This window comes from Megascapheus bottae, chromosome 15 (assembly GCF_031878675.1).
Source record: "Megascapheus bottae isolate mThoBot1 chromosome 15, mThoBot2.hap1, whole genome shotgun sequence".
NCBI lineage: Eukaryota > Metazoa > Chordata > Mammalia > Rodentia > Geomyidae > Megascapheus > Megascapheus bottae.
The window spans coordinates 30,282,190-30,299,250 of NC_143523.1; the positions used below are offsets into that span (position 1 = coordinate 30,282,190).

Here is a 17,061-nt window from a genome sequence, read left to right on the forward strand (position 1 = left end):
TTAAGAAATTCTTTAAAAAATTCAGATACCTAGTTTCAATTAAAAATTAATCAAAAATGAAGTTAGATGCTGTGACTCACAACATATAATCCTAGCTACTCAGAACGCTAAAATGAGAGGGGTCATGGATTGAAATCAGCCAAGGCAGAAAAAGAATGTTAAACTCTTATCTCCTACTCACCACCAAAAAAGCCAGAAGTGGAGCTATGGCTCAAGTAGAATACCAGCTTTAAGCAAAAATATCTAAACGATAGCATCTAGGAACAATACTGTCACAAAAACAAAACAAAACAAAATCTCTGTGTTGGACTAAGAGACATCACCAAGACTCTGAATTCAAGCTTAGTTCCTTTCCTCCTCCACCCCACCCCCTTAATCAGAGGCTCTTATTCCAGTGGGTCTAGGGTCCAGCACCCTGAATACTTGTTTGTTGCATCAGTAGATCAAGCAAACATGTTAAGCCTCTGATGAGGAAATGGAAGTCATTTTTATTCATGTCCTTTCCCAGCAGGAGGAAAGTCAAGCAATTTAAGTCCCATGATGATAAACAAATAGTACTTTCAGGGCAGAAAAGAATCCGTGTAACACTAATTGAGCAGAGTGGCTGGTTTGAGGTTAGTAGGGCTGTCTCTTCTAACGCCTTATGCCTCACATGGGGAAGACACATTGAACATGATTTTAAATGTTAAAGGAAAACACTGCGATTGGAAGAATCAGAAAGAAAGCAGAGGATCTCAACAGCTATAGTGTGTATATGTATATATGTACATATGACCATATAAAATGAAGTCCAAGATATAGAAACAAGAGGGTCTTATTTTATTTTGGTTTTGTATTTATTTATAATGCCCTGTGTGAAATTATTTCTTCTTTCATTATTTTCCTTTGGTTTATCCCCTGTTGTCACTGTTCACCTGATATGGGGGAGGGAAGAAATAGAAGAACAATGAGTGAGGATGTAACAAAGTGCGACAAGAAATGTTCTCTTTCCCTTACTTATGTGATGGTAACACCTCAAAACATCACCTTTACAATAAAAGTAAATTTAAAAAGAAAGTGGAAGAAAGATGGGAAGCATTTAAATGCCATGAAAACATAAAATGTAGCTACTTCTTTAAAAGAAGGTCCAATGTACTCTGAAGCACACAGTACAAACACACACTTGCAGTCAAACAAGCTGTGTGTGAGCCTGGCTCTAACATCTATGTACTCGTTTGTGATCTTTATTGAGTCCCTGGGAGGTTCACAGTCTTACATCAATTGCCTCACAGTGGCATTAAACTCATTGGAAATATTCAACAGAAATGCCTCATTTAATCTCAGCCAGCAGCCTAACCTCCACCCCAAAAGAGCCTACATTCTTCAGGCTTCATAACAAGCCTGGGGTACAGCCACGACATATTTAATCTCTGAGACTTTTAGGAAGTTCCTTTTGTTTTTGAGTGCCTACTTTCTCATTTGTATCCCGAACTCCTTTTCTCACTGGTCTTCAAAGATGTAACCATCATACACAATAGAAGGTTGATACTGGTGTAGGGAGCTAATCTGACATACAGGAGTTAGGAACTGGAGTGTCAGACCGTGTGTGTTCATAACTGCAGAGAAACTTAGTATACTGCAGAAGTTCAGTTGACAAGTAACTTCAAGTAGCTTCAGAATGAAGGGAGAACCATTGCCAACAAAGCCAGAAGGGATGGGGATGACAACTGACCGCAGTACCCCCTTGGTTTGGGGTCCCAAATCAATGTCACTTAAGTCCCAACTCCCTCTGGAGACTGGAGTTATAAAGCTGTCTGCTTTTGCCTTCTAAATGATGTCAGGAATGAACAAAAGAAAATATCTGCCCTATCATGGTGCTTATTTCAGGCTTATGTATAAGCCTGAGACATGCAAGGCAAATAAATAATCTATTACTGATCCCGCTGGGTTACATTGCCAATTTTTTTCTTTTTGCCAGTCCTGGGCTTAAGCTCAGGGCCTGAGGACTGTCCTTAGATTTTTCTCAAGGCTAGAACTCTACCACTTGAGCCTCAGCATCACTTCTGGCCTTTTCTAAGTATGTGGTACCAAGGAATCGAACCCGGGTCTTCATGCATGCTAGGCAAGCACTCTACCACTGGGCCAAACTCCCGGCCCCTACATTCCCAATTTTATGATATTTTTTCCCCAGCTTTCATTTGCTTATATTTTCTTTTTCTTCTTTTTAAGTCTGTGAGTCTAAGCTGAGAGCCCTGACCCACTTTCATTCAAAAAACCATATTTTTTTTCCAAATACAGAAAGGAGGCAGCCAGACAATAGTGTCCATGGAGAGTTCACATTTAGAGTGGAGCTGTCCCTTCCTCCTGGATAGCCACAGTGACCTGGATAAGCAAGTTAGGTCTGCTGGCAGGTGAAAAAAGACCAGTGCACCTCATGAAATCTCAATTGTAATTGGCCAGACCAATGGCCTTTCTTTTCCCCACTGGGCTAAAGTTTGCATTCACCAGGGAGGACATGGTATAATGTATTTAGTTGAAGATACATAAAGGAAATTATCGTCAGTTTGGCCATGTGCTGCAGTGACCTAATCTAATTTAGAGAAAGGGAATTAAAGAGACATCCCCATGCCTTCAGTGACAGAGGCATAAGGAGGGATCTCTTTGTTACAATCTGGGGCCATTTTAGGTGGGAAAAAACCTAAGCCCATCTTTGCTATGTATTTTTAAAGATTCTGAATATTAAGACATGAAAGCTAGATTACCTTAATTAAAAAATACTTATCTGTACTATCTACAAATCAGTGCTATGAACCAGTTGATAATTTATTAGTAAGGCAAAGAAAACACAATGTGTACAATAAATTTGTCAGGTTAAAAAAGTCTTTAAGACAACAAGTTCAACAATCTACCTCTGAAGAATACTCTCCAAAGATCAGAGGGTAAGTTTCTAGGTAAATAAAAATACTTGAGCCAGGCCAGGAGCATGGCTTGCCTAGCATGCACAAGCCCTGGGTTTGATTCCTTGGTACTACATACATAGACAAAGCTGGAAATGGTGTTGTGGCTCAAGTGGTACAGCAATTGCCTTGAAAAAGCTCAAGACAGTGCCCAAACCCTGAGTTCAAGCCCCACAACTAGCCAACAAAAAATACTTGATATGTGCTTAAAATTATATTGAGGTAGACTCAAGCTACCCCCGGGGCAATCACGTCACACTTTTAGTCATTAAATAATTATTTTGCACAGTACAATTCAAGACTATTATCCTGATTCCAGGATCTGAGCCTTTAAAGAATGAGAGCACAGATTGTGGGGTCACATACCCCTTTAGAAGACCACAGCTTTCCTATTTAGAGGTGCAAAGTGCCATAGCATCTTACTGAACTTTTTGTGTAGTTTACCTTCATCCATTAAAAGGGGACAACCATCTATCTATGGACAAACTCAACATTCCATTAGAGTTCCCAGCTTACAGGAGTAAAATGAAAGAAAATCTGTCCTTTCTCACACCGAGTGATTACAAATAAAAGATTCCTGTCCTCTCCTATCAGCTGCCAGCAATGGTGCATATCTAACTACTGGTACTTTACAAATTAGCACTTAAGAGACATCAAGGTTTCTATTAAACACCTACTAACTCTCTTCACCTAAGAACACACACACACACACACACACACACACACACACACACACACACACACACACACACGAGCTTCATTCTTGCCAGTAGGGACGGTCCCCATAGAGAAATTCTGTTTGCTGTCAGTTGGCATTGAGCAAGTTAGCAAGTGACCCAGTAGGAGAGCTATGGCAGAATCTTCAGATAAGATTTTGCAGGGGGTTTTTACCTCTAATACCGAAAGACATTCAGGAGAAGATATTCTCTTTCATCGGTGAGATTGTGTCTTCTATAAGGCAGGTATCTTGCAATCCAGAAGATTCTAGCCCAAGAAGCAGACCTCAAAGGGAGAAGAAGCCTGGCTCCTTCCAATCATTTCCTGAAATGGTTCTCCTCATGATTATTATTATTGATGAGCTAAATGCCCTTGTTTTAGGCTTTCTTCGATTTTTGTAATACTCTATTTCTGTCCCATTTATGTAGAATTTGTTAGGTAACTGATTGTGAAGGAAAGGATTCTAAGATATGTTACTTCTTTGCTTCAAAATGCAGATCTAATCCTTTCTTTGATAAGTCAGTTTGATTTCACAGTAGCTGCCCATAACAAAATTCCCCATCGTTTCTAAGTGACTCTGCTGTCAGTAAGAATTCAATAAACCATGGCTACCACAAGTTCCATTTTGAAAACTAAAGCCTTATGAGATAAGAAGATTGAGCAAATGATGGAGCAGTGATTCAAAAGTAGATGCATGGGAGACCAGAGCTCCCAGGGATACTAGAGGCTACCTTTTAAAAGTGATCAAGAGAGGGGATTCAGATCTTTAAGCCTTGGATAAGATTCAAGAAATGAAGATTTCAGTTCACTATTTCAAATATATCATTCATAATCTTCTCCTTGCTAAAGAAATGAGAAGGCATTCATTCTTTTCACTTGCTTTCTGATGCCCCTGTGTAATTTAAATATATGCAAGAACTCTGAAAAGTATAGTCTCTTAGAAACAGGCAAAATGAAAATGTCATTTTGTCTTAAGATGTACCTAGGAATTGTCCTGAGCCTCTGCAAATGTATTTAACTTCATATTTAACTCTGAATTCCAGCTAGTAAGATGATCTGTCCAAGCTAGGCACTCAGTATATATTTATAAGTTGAAATAGTCTGGTAGTGATGGAAAGCATTGCAGAGGATGGGATGTGGTGGTCAAAGAAGAGCAAGTATGTGTCTGAAATATAGTAGCCCAAGTCCAAACCGACAAGCAAGAGAAGACAGTTTCTGGGGGCCTTTCTGAGGAAAAACAATAAACCTGGAGTCTAAGTAGACATAATGCGATATAAAATAAACAGATACAGTAATATTGACTTTTATGGTAATTGAGGATGCTGATGCTTCCAACTCCTACCTTACAATGTGAAGAAACTTCTCTCTCTATCCCTATGAGTGGTATCAACACCCAACCAATTACAAAGAACACAGAAAACCTGCATTCTGAGTGCTCTTCAAACCCAGCACAGCATACAGATCTGAATATGGGATTGTCAACAAAACAACAAGCCCAGGAACACTTCGGATTGAAAAGTAAGTTGGAGGACAAAGATTAGTGGTAGAATGCTTGCCTGGCAGGTACAAAGCTCAGGGTTTAAGTCTCAGTTTCCCATAGATATTTGTCTAATTAATTGAACAATATGATTAAGGTATGTTATTGACCAGATTCTCCATCAGAAGCCTTGAGTGAAACTTGAATAAGATCTGCACAATAGATCTAGTACTGCACTGACTTTAATTTCCTGATTTTAATGTCTACTGTGGCAAAGTGGTTATTGTTTGGAGAGTCAGTATAAAAGTGTATATAGAAATTCTATATACGTGGGCCAGGAGTTTGGCCTAGTGGTAGTTTGGCCTAGCATGCACGAAGACCCAGGTTCGATTACTCAGTACCACATACTTAGAAAAAAGCTGGAAATGGTGCTGAGGCTCAAGTGGTAGAGCTCAAGCCTTGAGAAAGTCCAAGGACGGTGCTCAGGCCCTGAGCTCAAGCCCAACACTGGCAAAAAAAAAAAAAAAGCAATTATTTATACTACTTCCACGATTTGAAAGAGTCTGAAATTACTTTAAAACAAAATGTTAAAGTCATGTTCAAATAATACATTTGAAAAATCAAAAGGACTAGAAAGGAAAAGAATATTGGCATCATTGTAACACAGTATCTTCCACCTCTAAACTAATAGACAAATGACATGAATGAGTCGTAGGAGGAATATAAACAGTTAAGTAGCATGTGAAAAATGTTTGAATTCACTAGTAGTATTTTAAAAAGCTGTGAATTTGAGGCTGAAGACATAACTTAGTAGCATAGTGCTTGCATAGTATGTGTCAGGCTATGCTGAGCTTGATTACCAAACAACCCCGTACCCACCCCCAAAGAAAAATTACCCTATTTATTTATTAATAAAACTCACATGTGATCAAACTTACTATCATAAAGAAGGTATTTAAAATTGGCAATATTTTAAGAACATGTATCTCTATAGACCAAAAATTTCAGTTCTAAGACTATTCTATAGATTATCCTTCCCAAATAAAACACACACACCCACACACACACACACACACACACACACACACACAAACACACACTCCATGGTTACAGTATGGTTTTAAAAAATTACCATGGTTATATACTCTATAGGCATAATGTTTTATTACATATATTAATATGTATCTACGACATACAAACCCTCAGCTTAATTTTAATTATGTTCTAAAATCTATGTGCCAGTGATTTTATATAGAGATTCCTTTCTTGAATACTTGTTTGTTAAATATAACATTTGAAATATGATGTAAAAATCAATGTTAATAAATTCCTTAATAAAAAAATTATCATGGGGCTGGGAGTTTGGCCTCGTGGTAGAGTGCTTGCCTAGCATGCACAAAGACCTGTATTCTATACCATGGTACCACATACATAGAAATAGCTGGAAGTGATGCTGTGGCTCAAGTGGCAGAGCTCTAGCCTTGAGAAAGCCCAAGAACAGTTCTCAGGCCCTGAGTTCAAGCCCCAGGCCTGGAAAAATAAAATAAAAATAAAAAATAAAAATAAATTGATCATGGTTGAGCACTCCTGTTATTCCAGCACTTGGCAGGACAGCCATAGAGACTATAGGATGGGGAATTCAAGAGCAGCCTAAAATCCAGTCTCATAAAAGACAACTAAGAGCTGGGAATGTGGTTTAATGGTAGTATGCGTTTAATGGTAGAGTACTTCCCTGGAAAGTGTAAGCCCTGAATTTTATCTCTTCCACCACAATGAAGATTAAAAAATATCTGGAAGAAAATAAATCTATGTGGCAAATTGAGAAGCTAAAGCTACTTAGAAAGTACTTCCATGCTTGTGCATTGAATCGTAAAATTGTTAAATAAGGAAAAGCATATAAGGCATGTTTCCTTACCTATAGCATAAGTACATATATATTAAATTTACACTGGTATTTGGAAGGCAAAAAATCAGGAACGATATAGATTGGATTTTCTTAGCTCTTCTCTAAACAGTAGGGTCATGAGGAACTTTCATTTTCACCTGAGCCATGTCTGCATAATTTGTTAAAAGCATGTATCACTGTATAATTTTTAAAATTATACTTTTAAAAGCTAAGTTTTAAGTGGATTGTTCCAGTTTTTAATCTCGTCAATTTCTATGTGGGCGAATTTGATGGCTAAGCAGGATAGCCTTCGTGTTGCCCACTGTACTATGCAATTTGGGGAAAGACCAGTGTATGAGCTATAGCCATTCGAGAACACAGAGTTGGAGAAACATACTGCAAACACTTCAAAACTGATGATGCCACATTGAGGAGCCCAAGTCCACCCCTTTATTCCCTTCTGATTTTATGATCACAAAATCAGCCTTTTTTTTACTCACTTTGATTTGCTATCAGATAGTGTAGGACAACCCTCGTTGAGAATAACATTTCTTTGACCATGTGGATCAAAAATGCATGAATGTTAACCTAATGCCTGTCAGAGAAAGTATAAACACTCTTGTCTCCCTGCCCTCTCTCTCTCTTCTTCATTATTATACCATTTGTTTTCCTGCTTCCTATATCTTCCCTGACTTTTCCTTGATCAAACCCTGCCTAACATCTACCCTCCCCCCCAGAGGCTATATGAAATTATCTTTAAAAGTTTCCACCTGCCCTGAGGTTTTCTGATTCTTTCCATTAAGAAACAGAAACTACTAAGCATACTGTAGGTGGTATCTCTACTCTTTCATGACAGGAACTCTAATGCAGCAACACTGGAGTTGACATTATCATGTTATTTTTTTAAATGTACATAAAATCAGGAGGGAAAAATGGTTCACAACATACAACAGAAGTCAGACTATAAACAAAATTTGAACCAGCTCTTAGACTTTTCTCTAAGGAGATGGCTTTTTGTCTATCTCCAGGAAAATTTCCCAAGATTATTGAAAGGTCTCTCTGGTTCCACCAAATCCTCTGGACAATAATCTAGGCAGATGGATTGGAAGACGTTTTATTTTTTTTAAGATAAACTTGAGAATCAAAACTATAGTTGCTTTCTAAAGTCCTTTAGTAATCGACTTCTCAATATAAAAATGACTGAATATCCTGTAAAGAGCATAATGGCCAGTTATATTTCCTTCAAGATCCATATTTAACTTTTTGGATTTTTTTAACCAATTGGAAAAATAAAGTTCCACACTTCCTAGTAGCTCCATGTATTTTTGATTTTTTAATGTACTATATTTTTAAAGTACTATATTGATCCACTGTGCTGCTTTTCTGCCTTATTGAGAAGAAAGATTAACATATGAAATAATTATTCTAGGTCTTTGAAGATCATTCCATGTCATGTGTCTAGTTGTTCCTACTGTCATAGAGAATTTATCCTATGGAGCATTTAAAACTAACCTTTGAATCTAGTTCATGGAAATAAAAGACTGAACACTGAAGAAAGACCCACAGGCAAATGAAAAATCTATTTTATTTACACATTTCTAGTTCTAGAAAGTGGCTCAAGTGACAAGATAATGGCAGAATATATTTAATTCAGCAACGGGGGTAAATGAAATCACCGGGTCCCAAGAAAAGCAGAGTTTAGCCATAATCCCACTATTGGTTGCTGTTTCCTTTCTGTTTGTAACTGAAGATACACAGTCATTTAAGTTTGAAATGTGGAGCTCTCAAGAGAAACACTTGGGCTTCTTTCCAAATATAGACAAATACTAAACCAAAGAGCAATGTCCACACAGGGCCATAAAAGGTTAAACAAGAACCATCTGGGACTTTTGTTTCCATATTGACTCATGCAGTCATAGTATCAAAATGACTAATTTTTTTATTAGCATCAGTTAGCTGCCCAAGGGGATTTCATTTTAATGTGTCCATTGATGTATACAAGGCATCAGTCACCATCTTCATCAGCATCCCTTTTTTTCCCTTTCCTTCCCTAAACCAGTCTCATTGAGCTTCTTTGTTCAATTTTCATGCACGTATATAGGCAATTGTGACAATATTTACCCTGGTCCCCCCCTTCACAAATCTACACCTTCACAGTCATACCCAAAACCAGCAAATTGAAAAAATTGTGATGAGGTCTTTGACAATTAGCTCTTATATGAACCTTTGTTGAAGCTTTAGTTCTGTCCCCGCCATTCCACTGAAACATTAGGTATCAAGAAAGTCTGAAACATCAAAGTATCACATTCACCATGTCACAGGATGCATAAACTGTAATAAATTTTCAGCTCATAAAAATAAAGGATTTTAAAAAGAGAAATAGAAATTTATTTACAAAATATTCTTAAATATATGAGGTTTGATTTTTTTCTTCTTCAATATTTCATCATTAACCTTATATAAAACCATAAAAACTCTTCACCCACTTAGCTCTACTGAGGTAGAGCTTAGTTTTTTGTGTATCCTAGAAGAAAGAAATAAACAAGTAAATAATAACAACAAAAAGGAAAGCAAGGAACCTTCAACAGTGACAGAGCTCTGAAAGCCATTCACAAAAAAAAATTCTAAGGACAAATGTAACACAGTCAAAATATTGAAGTCAGCGATGGTAGATTCCATTCTGTCATGTTCCCACTTATAATTACTCTCTGACCTCTTCTAATTGGACATCATTACTTCACCAAAGCCAAAGATCAGCTAAGATTCTCCTTGCCAACACTCTCAACTATTCTAAATGCACGGAATAAAAATGGTTACAACTGGGCCGGGAGTTTTGCCTAGTGGTAGAGTGCTTGCCTAGCACGCACAAAGACTCCGGTTCAATTCCTCGGTACCACATACATAGAAAAAATCCAGAAGTGGTGCTGAGCCTCAAGTGGTAGAGCTCTAGCCTTGAGAAAGTCCAAGGACAGTGCTCATGCTCAGAGCTCAAGCCCAGGACTGGCAAAAAAAAAAAAAAAAAAAATGGTTAGAACCGTCATCTCTTACAATAATGAAGGAAACACACGGACTCTGGAGGGAGGTGGCTATCACTGAAGGTCCTTGGAATACTGGCACTTGCCCCAAAATTTGATAGAGTACAGCCTCCTTGTCTTCAGCAGAGTCATTTGAATATAAGGACAGATACATGTCCACCATGATAGGCAGAAAACACAAAACAAAATACAACCCATTTTTAAAGCAGATGTGAAAGTGCAAATTATGAAAATACAAAATAGAATGAAAAGCAGTATTTTTAAAAAATAACAAAATATCAAGGAAAAATTGGAAAAAAGAAGCAATCATCTGGGAAGTAATTTTACACTAGAGATAGCAAAGCCTACCTTGGCTATGAATGGAGCCCTGAAGTTCCTTCTGGACAAACACACATTCATATTACCATTCCAGTCATGTATCTCTCAGCAGCAGTATAAGAAACAAGGACATATGCAAGATGGGAGAAAAGGTACTGGAGTCAGATTCTCTGGGTTTAACCTACCAACCAATGATGTTGAATCATTTGCCTGGCCATTCATACCTCAATTTTTAAACCTCATAAATGATACTTATAAAGTAAAGTGTTAAGAATAAATATTAGCAAGAATAACAGCAAACCTATATTTTACTTTGTACCACATAGCTTAAAAGACTTTTCATTTATACCTAATTATTAATGCATTCTTCCCTAAACCTTACAACACAGAAAGTAACACTGGGTGATAGTGGCTAGGTGCTGTAGTTCATGCCTGTAATCCTAACAACTCAGGCTGGGTGGATGTCCACCTAGGCAGAAAAGTCTGCAAGAGACTGTTACCTCCAATTAACCACTAAAAAAAAAAAATGTAAGCAGAGCTGTGGCTTTAAGTGGTAGAGTGCTAGCCTTGAGAGAGAAAAAAAGCTGGTCAGGAATATGGCCTAATGGTAGAGTGCTTGCCAAGCATGCATGAAGCCCTGGGTTTGATTCCTTAGTACCACATACACAGAAAAAGCTGGAGTGGAACTGTGGCTCAAGTGGCAGAACAGTGCCTAGGCCCTGAGTTCAAGTCCCAGGACTGGAAAAAAAAGGTAATACCCAAACTGAAAGATGAAAAAACCAAGGGTTAAAGAGATTAGCAACTTGCCCAAGAACTCACAACTAGTAAGTAGTCTAAAGGATTCACGTGTCTAGCCACTCCATCATCCCTGAGACAACATGTGACAAAGTTTAGTAATCTCTCACATATAGCATATATGCAATAACTAACATATTTGCTTGATTCTGGAGTTCCCTGTGGTTTAGCAACAAAGGAATGCTGTAATCTACTGCTGATGCTTGAGTGGGTAACCGGTTTATGGTTGCCACCATACCCTTTTTCCATATAAGCCAACAAATTCTGCTGTTTGTTTCCCTGAAGTGCTGGCTTCTCAACCTCTGTATCCCTGGGATCTTTCATCATGCTCCCATCATCTAAGAGCAGAGCATCAGCTCTATTCCTTTTACTCATCCACTCCCATTCAATTGCCAATGTACACTTACAGAAACATGCTTTCATCACTCCCTTTCAAGGAACCTACAATTGACTACTGTATAAAATGAAGACTCAACCACTTGGCTTTCAGAAATCTTAACTATATGGAGGATCTGTGCCTTTAACTCTCAGGCAAGTGCTCCACTATCTACTTGCCAAATAAAGAGTCACTAGGAACGACCATGTTTCATCATTAGGAGAACAGCAACATTTCAATTACTGTAGAACGTTATTAAACAGTTTTTCACTTTATTACTTTTTTGTGTGTGGGGGTCATGAGGCTTGAACTTGGCCTGGGCGCTGTCCCTGAGCTCTTCAGCTCAAGGCTACCACCCTACCCTTCAGCCAAGCCCCACTTCCTGTTTTCTAGAGGTGAATTGGAGATAAGAGTTTCTGGTCATTTTGTGCTGGACTGGCTTTGACCCTTGATCCTCAGATCTCAGCCTCCTGAGTGGCTAGGATTACAGGCCTGAGCCTCCGCACCTGGCTACTCTATTACTTTTTGAACATAGCAGAAAATAATTGGCAAGTTTCAATTTATTTTTATTCAGCATGAAATGAGCATGCTTAGAGAAGTACATGAGGGATGACTATTAGAAATAAATTACGCATGATCATTAAACAGTTTAATGCTGATAGGTAGGAATATTTCATGCAATTTAGATCCTGAACCACATGAAAAACCTCTAATGACTGGAGATGGAAAGTTGGAAGTAAAACCAAAAGAAGGAGTACTACTTAATATTCTAGACCAAACAATGTATCCATTTCCAAAAGAATATCTTAAAAGTTCATTAGAGAAAAGCATAAGACAGGGATTACTGGTGCTTCTACTAAGGGTCTGCTTTTATTAAACATAAGTTACTAAGTAACTAAGTTGATGTCCCTTAGCCAATCACAGTATTACATGAGAATAACATGGTTTAAAGGAAACATTAGAAAAAGAATTAAACAACTTGTGTTCGCTTAGAAACTTACAAACGTGCCAAATGTTAAATTGGCTTTTCTACTTGGCATCAGGAGATGTAGGATAGTACTAGAAGTCCATCTGATTTGCTTAGAAATGCAAATAATTTCAGACAAAAGCCACATCCAGATGTAGCAACATCCAGATAATTCCTGAGTTGAACATTCTGTTGTCAGCTCAGGATTTCTGAATGTACACACCAACAACCAGTTAGATAGTTCACAAGTTCAGAGAGCTGAAATGATCAAGGTAACAAGAATAATTAGTGGGATTCTGTGCGCACGCGAGTGTGTGCGTGTGCTTGTGCGTATGTGTGTGTGTGTATGTGATTTTAGAGAGATGCATTGTGCTTCTTCTGTTGAGAAACTGAGTCTTCCAAGTTGACTATGTTGACTGGGGCTTCAATTTCATGAAATGCTCATTGATTCATAAGCAATTATAACTGAAAAGAAATAATTCCAAGACGGTTGATATAATTAGGTTGGGAAGGTAAAGACAATTTAGTTTGTTATTCACTTGACAAATATTTATTGAACAGCTGTAATTCATCAGCCTTAAGGGATGGAAAATGGACGCTGGTGTTTTCTAGGACAGCCATGAGTCATTTCTCATAGCTTCAACTGAAGTTGTTTATAAATCTCTCACAGGGTGGGCCAGGAGTTTGGTCTAGTGGTAGAGTACTTGCCTAGCTAGCATGCATGAAGACCCGGGTTAGATTCTTTGGTACTACATATACATAGAAAAAGCTGGAAATTATACTATGGCTCAAATGGTAAAGCTCTAGCCTTGAGAAAACTCAAAGACAGCACTCAGGCCCTGAGTTCAAGCCCCAGGACTGGCAAAACAAACAAATAGATTTCTTACAGGGTGAAGAAAAAGTTGTAGTACAGAACCATAAACCAATAGATGAATTAAATGTCTCCCTGGTACTTCCTCAGCAATGTTGATGCTATTAAGTCTCATATTTTGAGTAGAAGTTGTTAGGGTTTTACTTTCCTATAAAATGTAATCTCATTCCCTGGATTGTAGCTATAAGTAGACCTAGGATAGAGGCCATGATTTGAGCTAAATTAAATTCTATGTCCTGAAAGTAAAAAGAGATAATTACTATTAACAATCATTTGGCCCTTTTTACTCAGTTCTTTTTAGGAAGCAACATCAGACACTCCTTTCTCTCCATAAGCACATCTCTGCTAAGTCATCAACAGGACATGGATCCCTTCATTATTCTTTCTAAGCCCCTCTAACTGGCAAGAAGGATCTCATGAAGCAGAGCAAAAGTAAACAGACGTGGCCTTGAGCACTGAGATAAAAGTAAAGATTTCGAATTGGGGGGGGGCGGGGAAGTGGGAGAAAAACATGAAAGGGATAACAATGTCCAACAAGAAATGTACTCACTGCCTGATATAACTGTCACCCCTTCACACATCACCCTGAAAATAAAATTAAATAAAAGAGAAAAAAAACAAAGACTTAGAATCTGATTTATCAATTAAATGATGTTTACCTTATAAAAGGGTATAAAATAAAAAACAATCATTTTTCTATAAAATTCTCAAGAAATCACTGATCCATAAATAACAGCCAGCATGCATTCTGAAGCAGATTCCTAGGTATGTTTTGGTGGGGAAGGGTTTTGGTGCCTGTATACGGAAACAGAAATGCATAGCCATTATGTTCCAAGCATAGTCAAATAACAATCTATGCCTTTGAATGAAGGTGCTCTAGTGGGATAATCTAATGGTAAAGAAAAACATTAACTTGTAGAAAACAGAAACATACAATATGTGCAGTGAATAGTGCAATTTTCCAAGTTCAATTTAACATCCATTATGAATACATAAAATAGCCAATGATCACAAAGCCTGGGGGTAAAAATAATAAAATACTTAATCTCTGCGTAGGACCATCAAGAAAATCTAGTCTTTCCCCACCCCGCCCCTCAAATTGAAACAAGAAGTCAAACATTCAGTTTCCATTCGTTGGCTGACACAGACCTGTGTTCTTGAAGCCTTGAATCACGAGAATATAAACCAGCCTCCTACTAACATCGAGTATATTTATGGATAGGCCTTAAAACCTACAACTTCATTTATCTTCAAAGATGAGGACATTATGAAAGGCAATGTGCTCCCTGAGTTTACTTTGAAAGAAAGTCTGTTTTACTTGCTACCAAGTACTGATTTCTGGAAAGTAAGACAACTCCTTACCCTATCTTCAACTCTAGAGATTTTTCCCCCTGCTCCTTTAGATCATGTTCTCTTTTTTCAGTATTATTATTTCCTAGGATAACTTCCTTTTAAATTTCAGTAATGACAGCTCTTCGGGCTCTTAGCTGTCAGCGGGAGAAGGTTGTTTTAGAGAGTTCCGAAAAATCAAATTTCCATTGCATTCTATTTTTGTTGTCGTTCATTTCACTGGAGCTACCAGTGAAATGCTTAAGTCATTGAAGTAAGAGGAAAACGTCTTAAGAATCGTTTCCGAGAGAAAATAAAAGTGATCTCAACCAGCAAGCCACATCACAAGCCACTCCAGGAGTAAAGGTCTGGTTTTCCAATTCTCACTTCTCTCCCTCCCTTCCTCTTTCCCTTCCCCTCTCTGTCTCTGTCTCTCTCTTCTCTCCCTCTCCTCCACTCTCCCTCTCTCCCTCTCTGTACTGACACCATTTACACTCCAGAACCCCAAAACTGAGCCAGCAAAACATGCATGCGCACCCACAAGGCAGGTCACCGCGAGCAGGCCCATCTGCTGCGAGGAATCACAGCTTCCTGCCTTCCTTCCCATCAGCCAGGTGAATCGAACCCCAGGCCGGGCCGAGGTGCGCGCGGAGGCTGCCCGGGCGCCCCGGGAGGTCCGGATCGCCTGGCCTCCCCGGGAGCCGGCCTGCCATCAGGCTAGCGTCCGCGGAAGAGGACGCGGGGCGCGGGCGCCCGGCGTGCACACACTCGCTCTCAGGTGCCAGGGCGCGATTACGCGCAATCCACGCGCGTGCGACCCCCACCCCCTCCACTCACCCGCCAGCAACCTTGGGTGTCCCGAGCCGGAGAGGGGCGGTGACTGCGGCGGCCCCGGCGCCTGCCGCGTGGTCCGGGCATCCGTCGGTCCGGCCGGAAAGCCCCCGATCGCGGTGGCTTTGGCTGGAAGGCACGGCAGACGGCGGGAAGGGAGGAGGGGTGGGTGGTGAGATAATGGAACCCAGGTCGTCCGGGCGCGCGGCTTCCTGCCCGATCGCCTCTGCCAGCTCTCGGGGTGCGGGTCCCTTCTTTCTCCTTTATTTTTCTCTTCCTTTCCTCCTCCTCCCGTGGGTCTCACTCCTCCCACCCCTCCTCCACCCGCCCTCAGGGTCCTGGTACAAGCTCCCCACGCAGGCCCAACGACTCCGAACCTACATCCTGCTGCCGCTGCCTACGCCGCCGCTGCAGGGAAAGGATTTGTCACCGAGACTGCCTGGGCCTCGCGGGCCCCTGGGGCCGGGGCCCTGGGTTCCGCTCCGCCTCCGCCCCCGCCCCCGGCTCGGCCAGCGCGGCCCCCAGCGCTCCGCACTGAAAGCTCGCAGGTGGCAATAGGTCCTGGCGGACCTCGCCTGGAGCGAGAGTGAAATAAATGGTGGCCTGCGATTTCCCCATCTGTAAACCCACACTCCTGCCGCCCAGGCCGGGACCCACCCGCCCTGCGCCGGTCCCCACACCCGGAGTTTCCCCAACAGGGACTTCTGGAATGGCTGTCGACCCTGAAGTTCATCCAGCACGCAGCTGTCTGGCCCTGGGAAACTGACTGAGGATAGGGTTTGAGTACACTTCCTATAGATTTATCCATGACTGGGTACCCGCGGCGACCCATGCTAACCTCTCCCCCTTTCCCACTTGTGTGTGCTGAAGAAATAGAAACGTATGGTTGATAGTTCCTGGATATCATTCTATGATTCTCATCACAAGCTGGGTTTCACATATGGCCTTGGCACCATGCCAGGCACGCAAGACCTGTATTCTTATCTGCTATTGCCCTGGACCAAAAAGCTGCTCTTATTTTTTTTTTCCTGTAAGGCACAGAGAACTAAAGGGCATTTAGCAAATTAATACAGGAAAATGGAAGAGCATTTATGCAGTTCCAAGTAAACAATGGCCATTTAATGGGGAAGGGGCGGGGAATGGAGAAACACGCTGCTCAGACCTCAGAGGCTGCTACTATTGGCTGAATGGATCCTATTAAACGTTTTGTGGAACTCTGGTGCTGCTGGATGAAATCTGGGACCTTTTCTTCAGCTTCACTACGAGGCTAGCTCCAAGTGGCAGAAATGGCTTCAGAGTCCAGTGCTGGCTTGTTGGCTTTTCCTCTAGAAACCAAACTTCAAGTCTTGCAGCCAGATGAGTATTTGGTTCTAGGTATTTCTTAGATATCATCACTACCACTTTGATATTGTGTGTGTGTGTGTGTGTGTGTGTGTGCGCGCACGCACACTCCTGGGTACTTTGGGGCTTGAACTCAAAGCCTGGGCACCGTCCTTGGGCTTTTCTACTGAAAGCTAGAACAGA

The 17,061-nt window shown here is 40.3% G+C and overlaps 1 protein-coding gene across 3 annotated transcripts in view; it reads right to left on the bottom strand.

Moving 5' to 3' along the window:
- Stambpl1 (STAM binding protein like 1) overlaps nucleotides 1-16,019 on the bottom strand; it is a 42,164-nt gene extending 26,145 nt beyond the window's left edge. Inside the window, exons 1-2 of one of the 3 annotated variants that reach the window (XM_090346308.1) lie at nucleotides 15,919-16,017; nucleotides 15,544-15,666 (exon numbers count right to left, since the gene is read on the bottom strand). The gene's annotated coding sequence lies outside the window, so the exon portion shown is untranslated. Of the gene's footprint in view, nucleotides 1-15,243; nucleotides 15,391-15,543 lie in introns of those variants that run through there. The other 2 variants (XM_090346311.1, XM_090346309.1) reach the window with 2 other exon arrangements.
- Nucleotides 16,020-17,061: the final 1,042 nt, after the last annotated feature.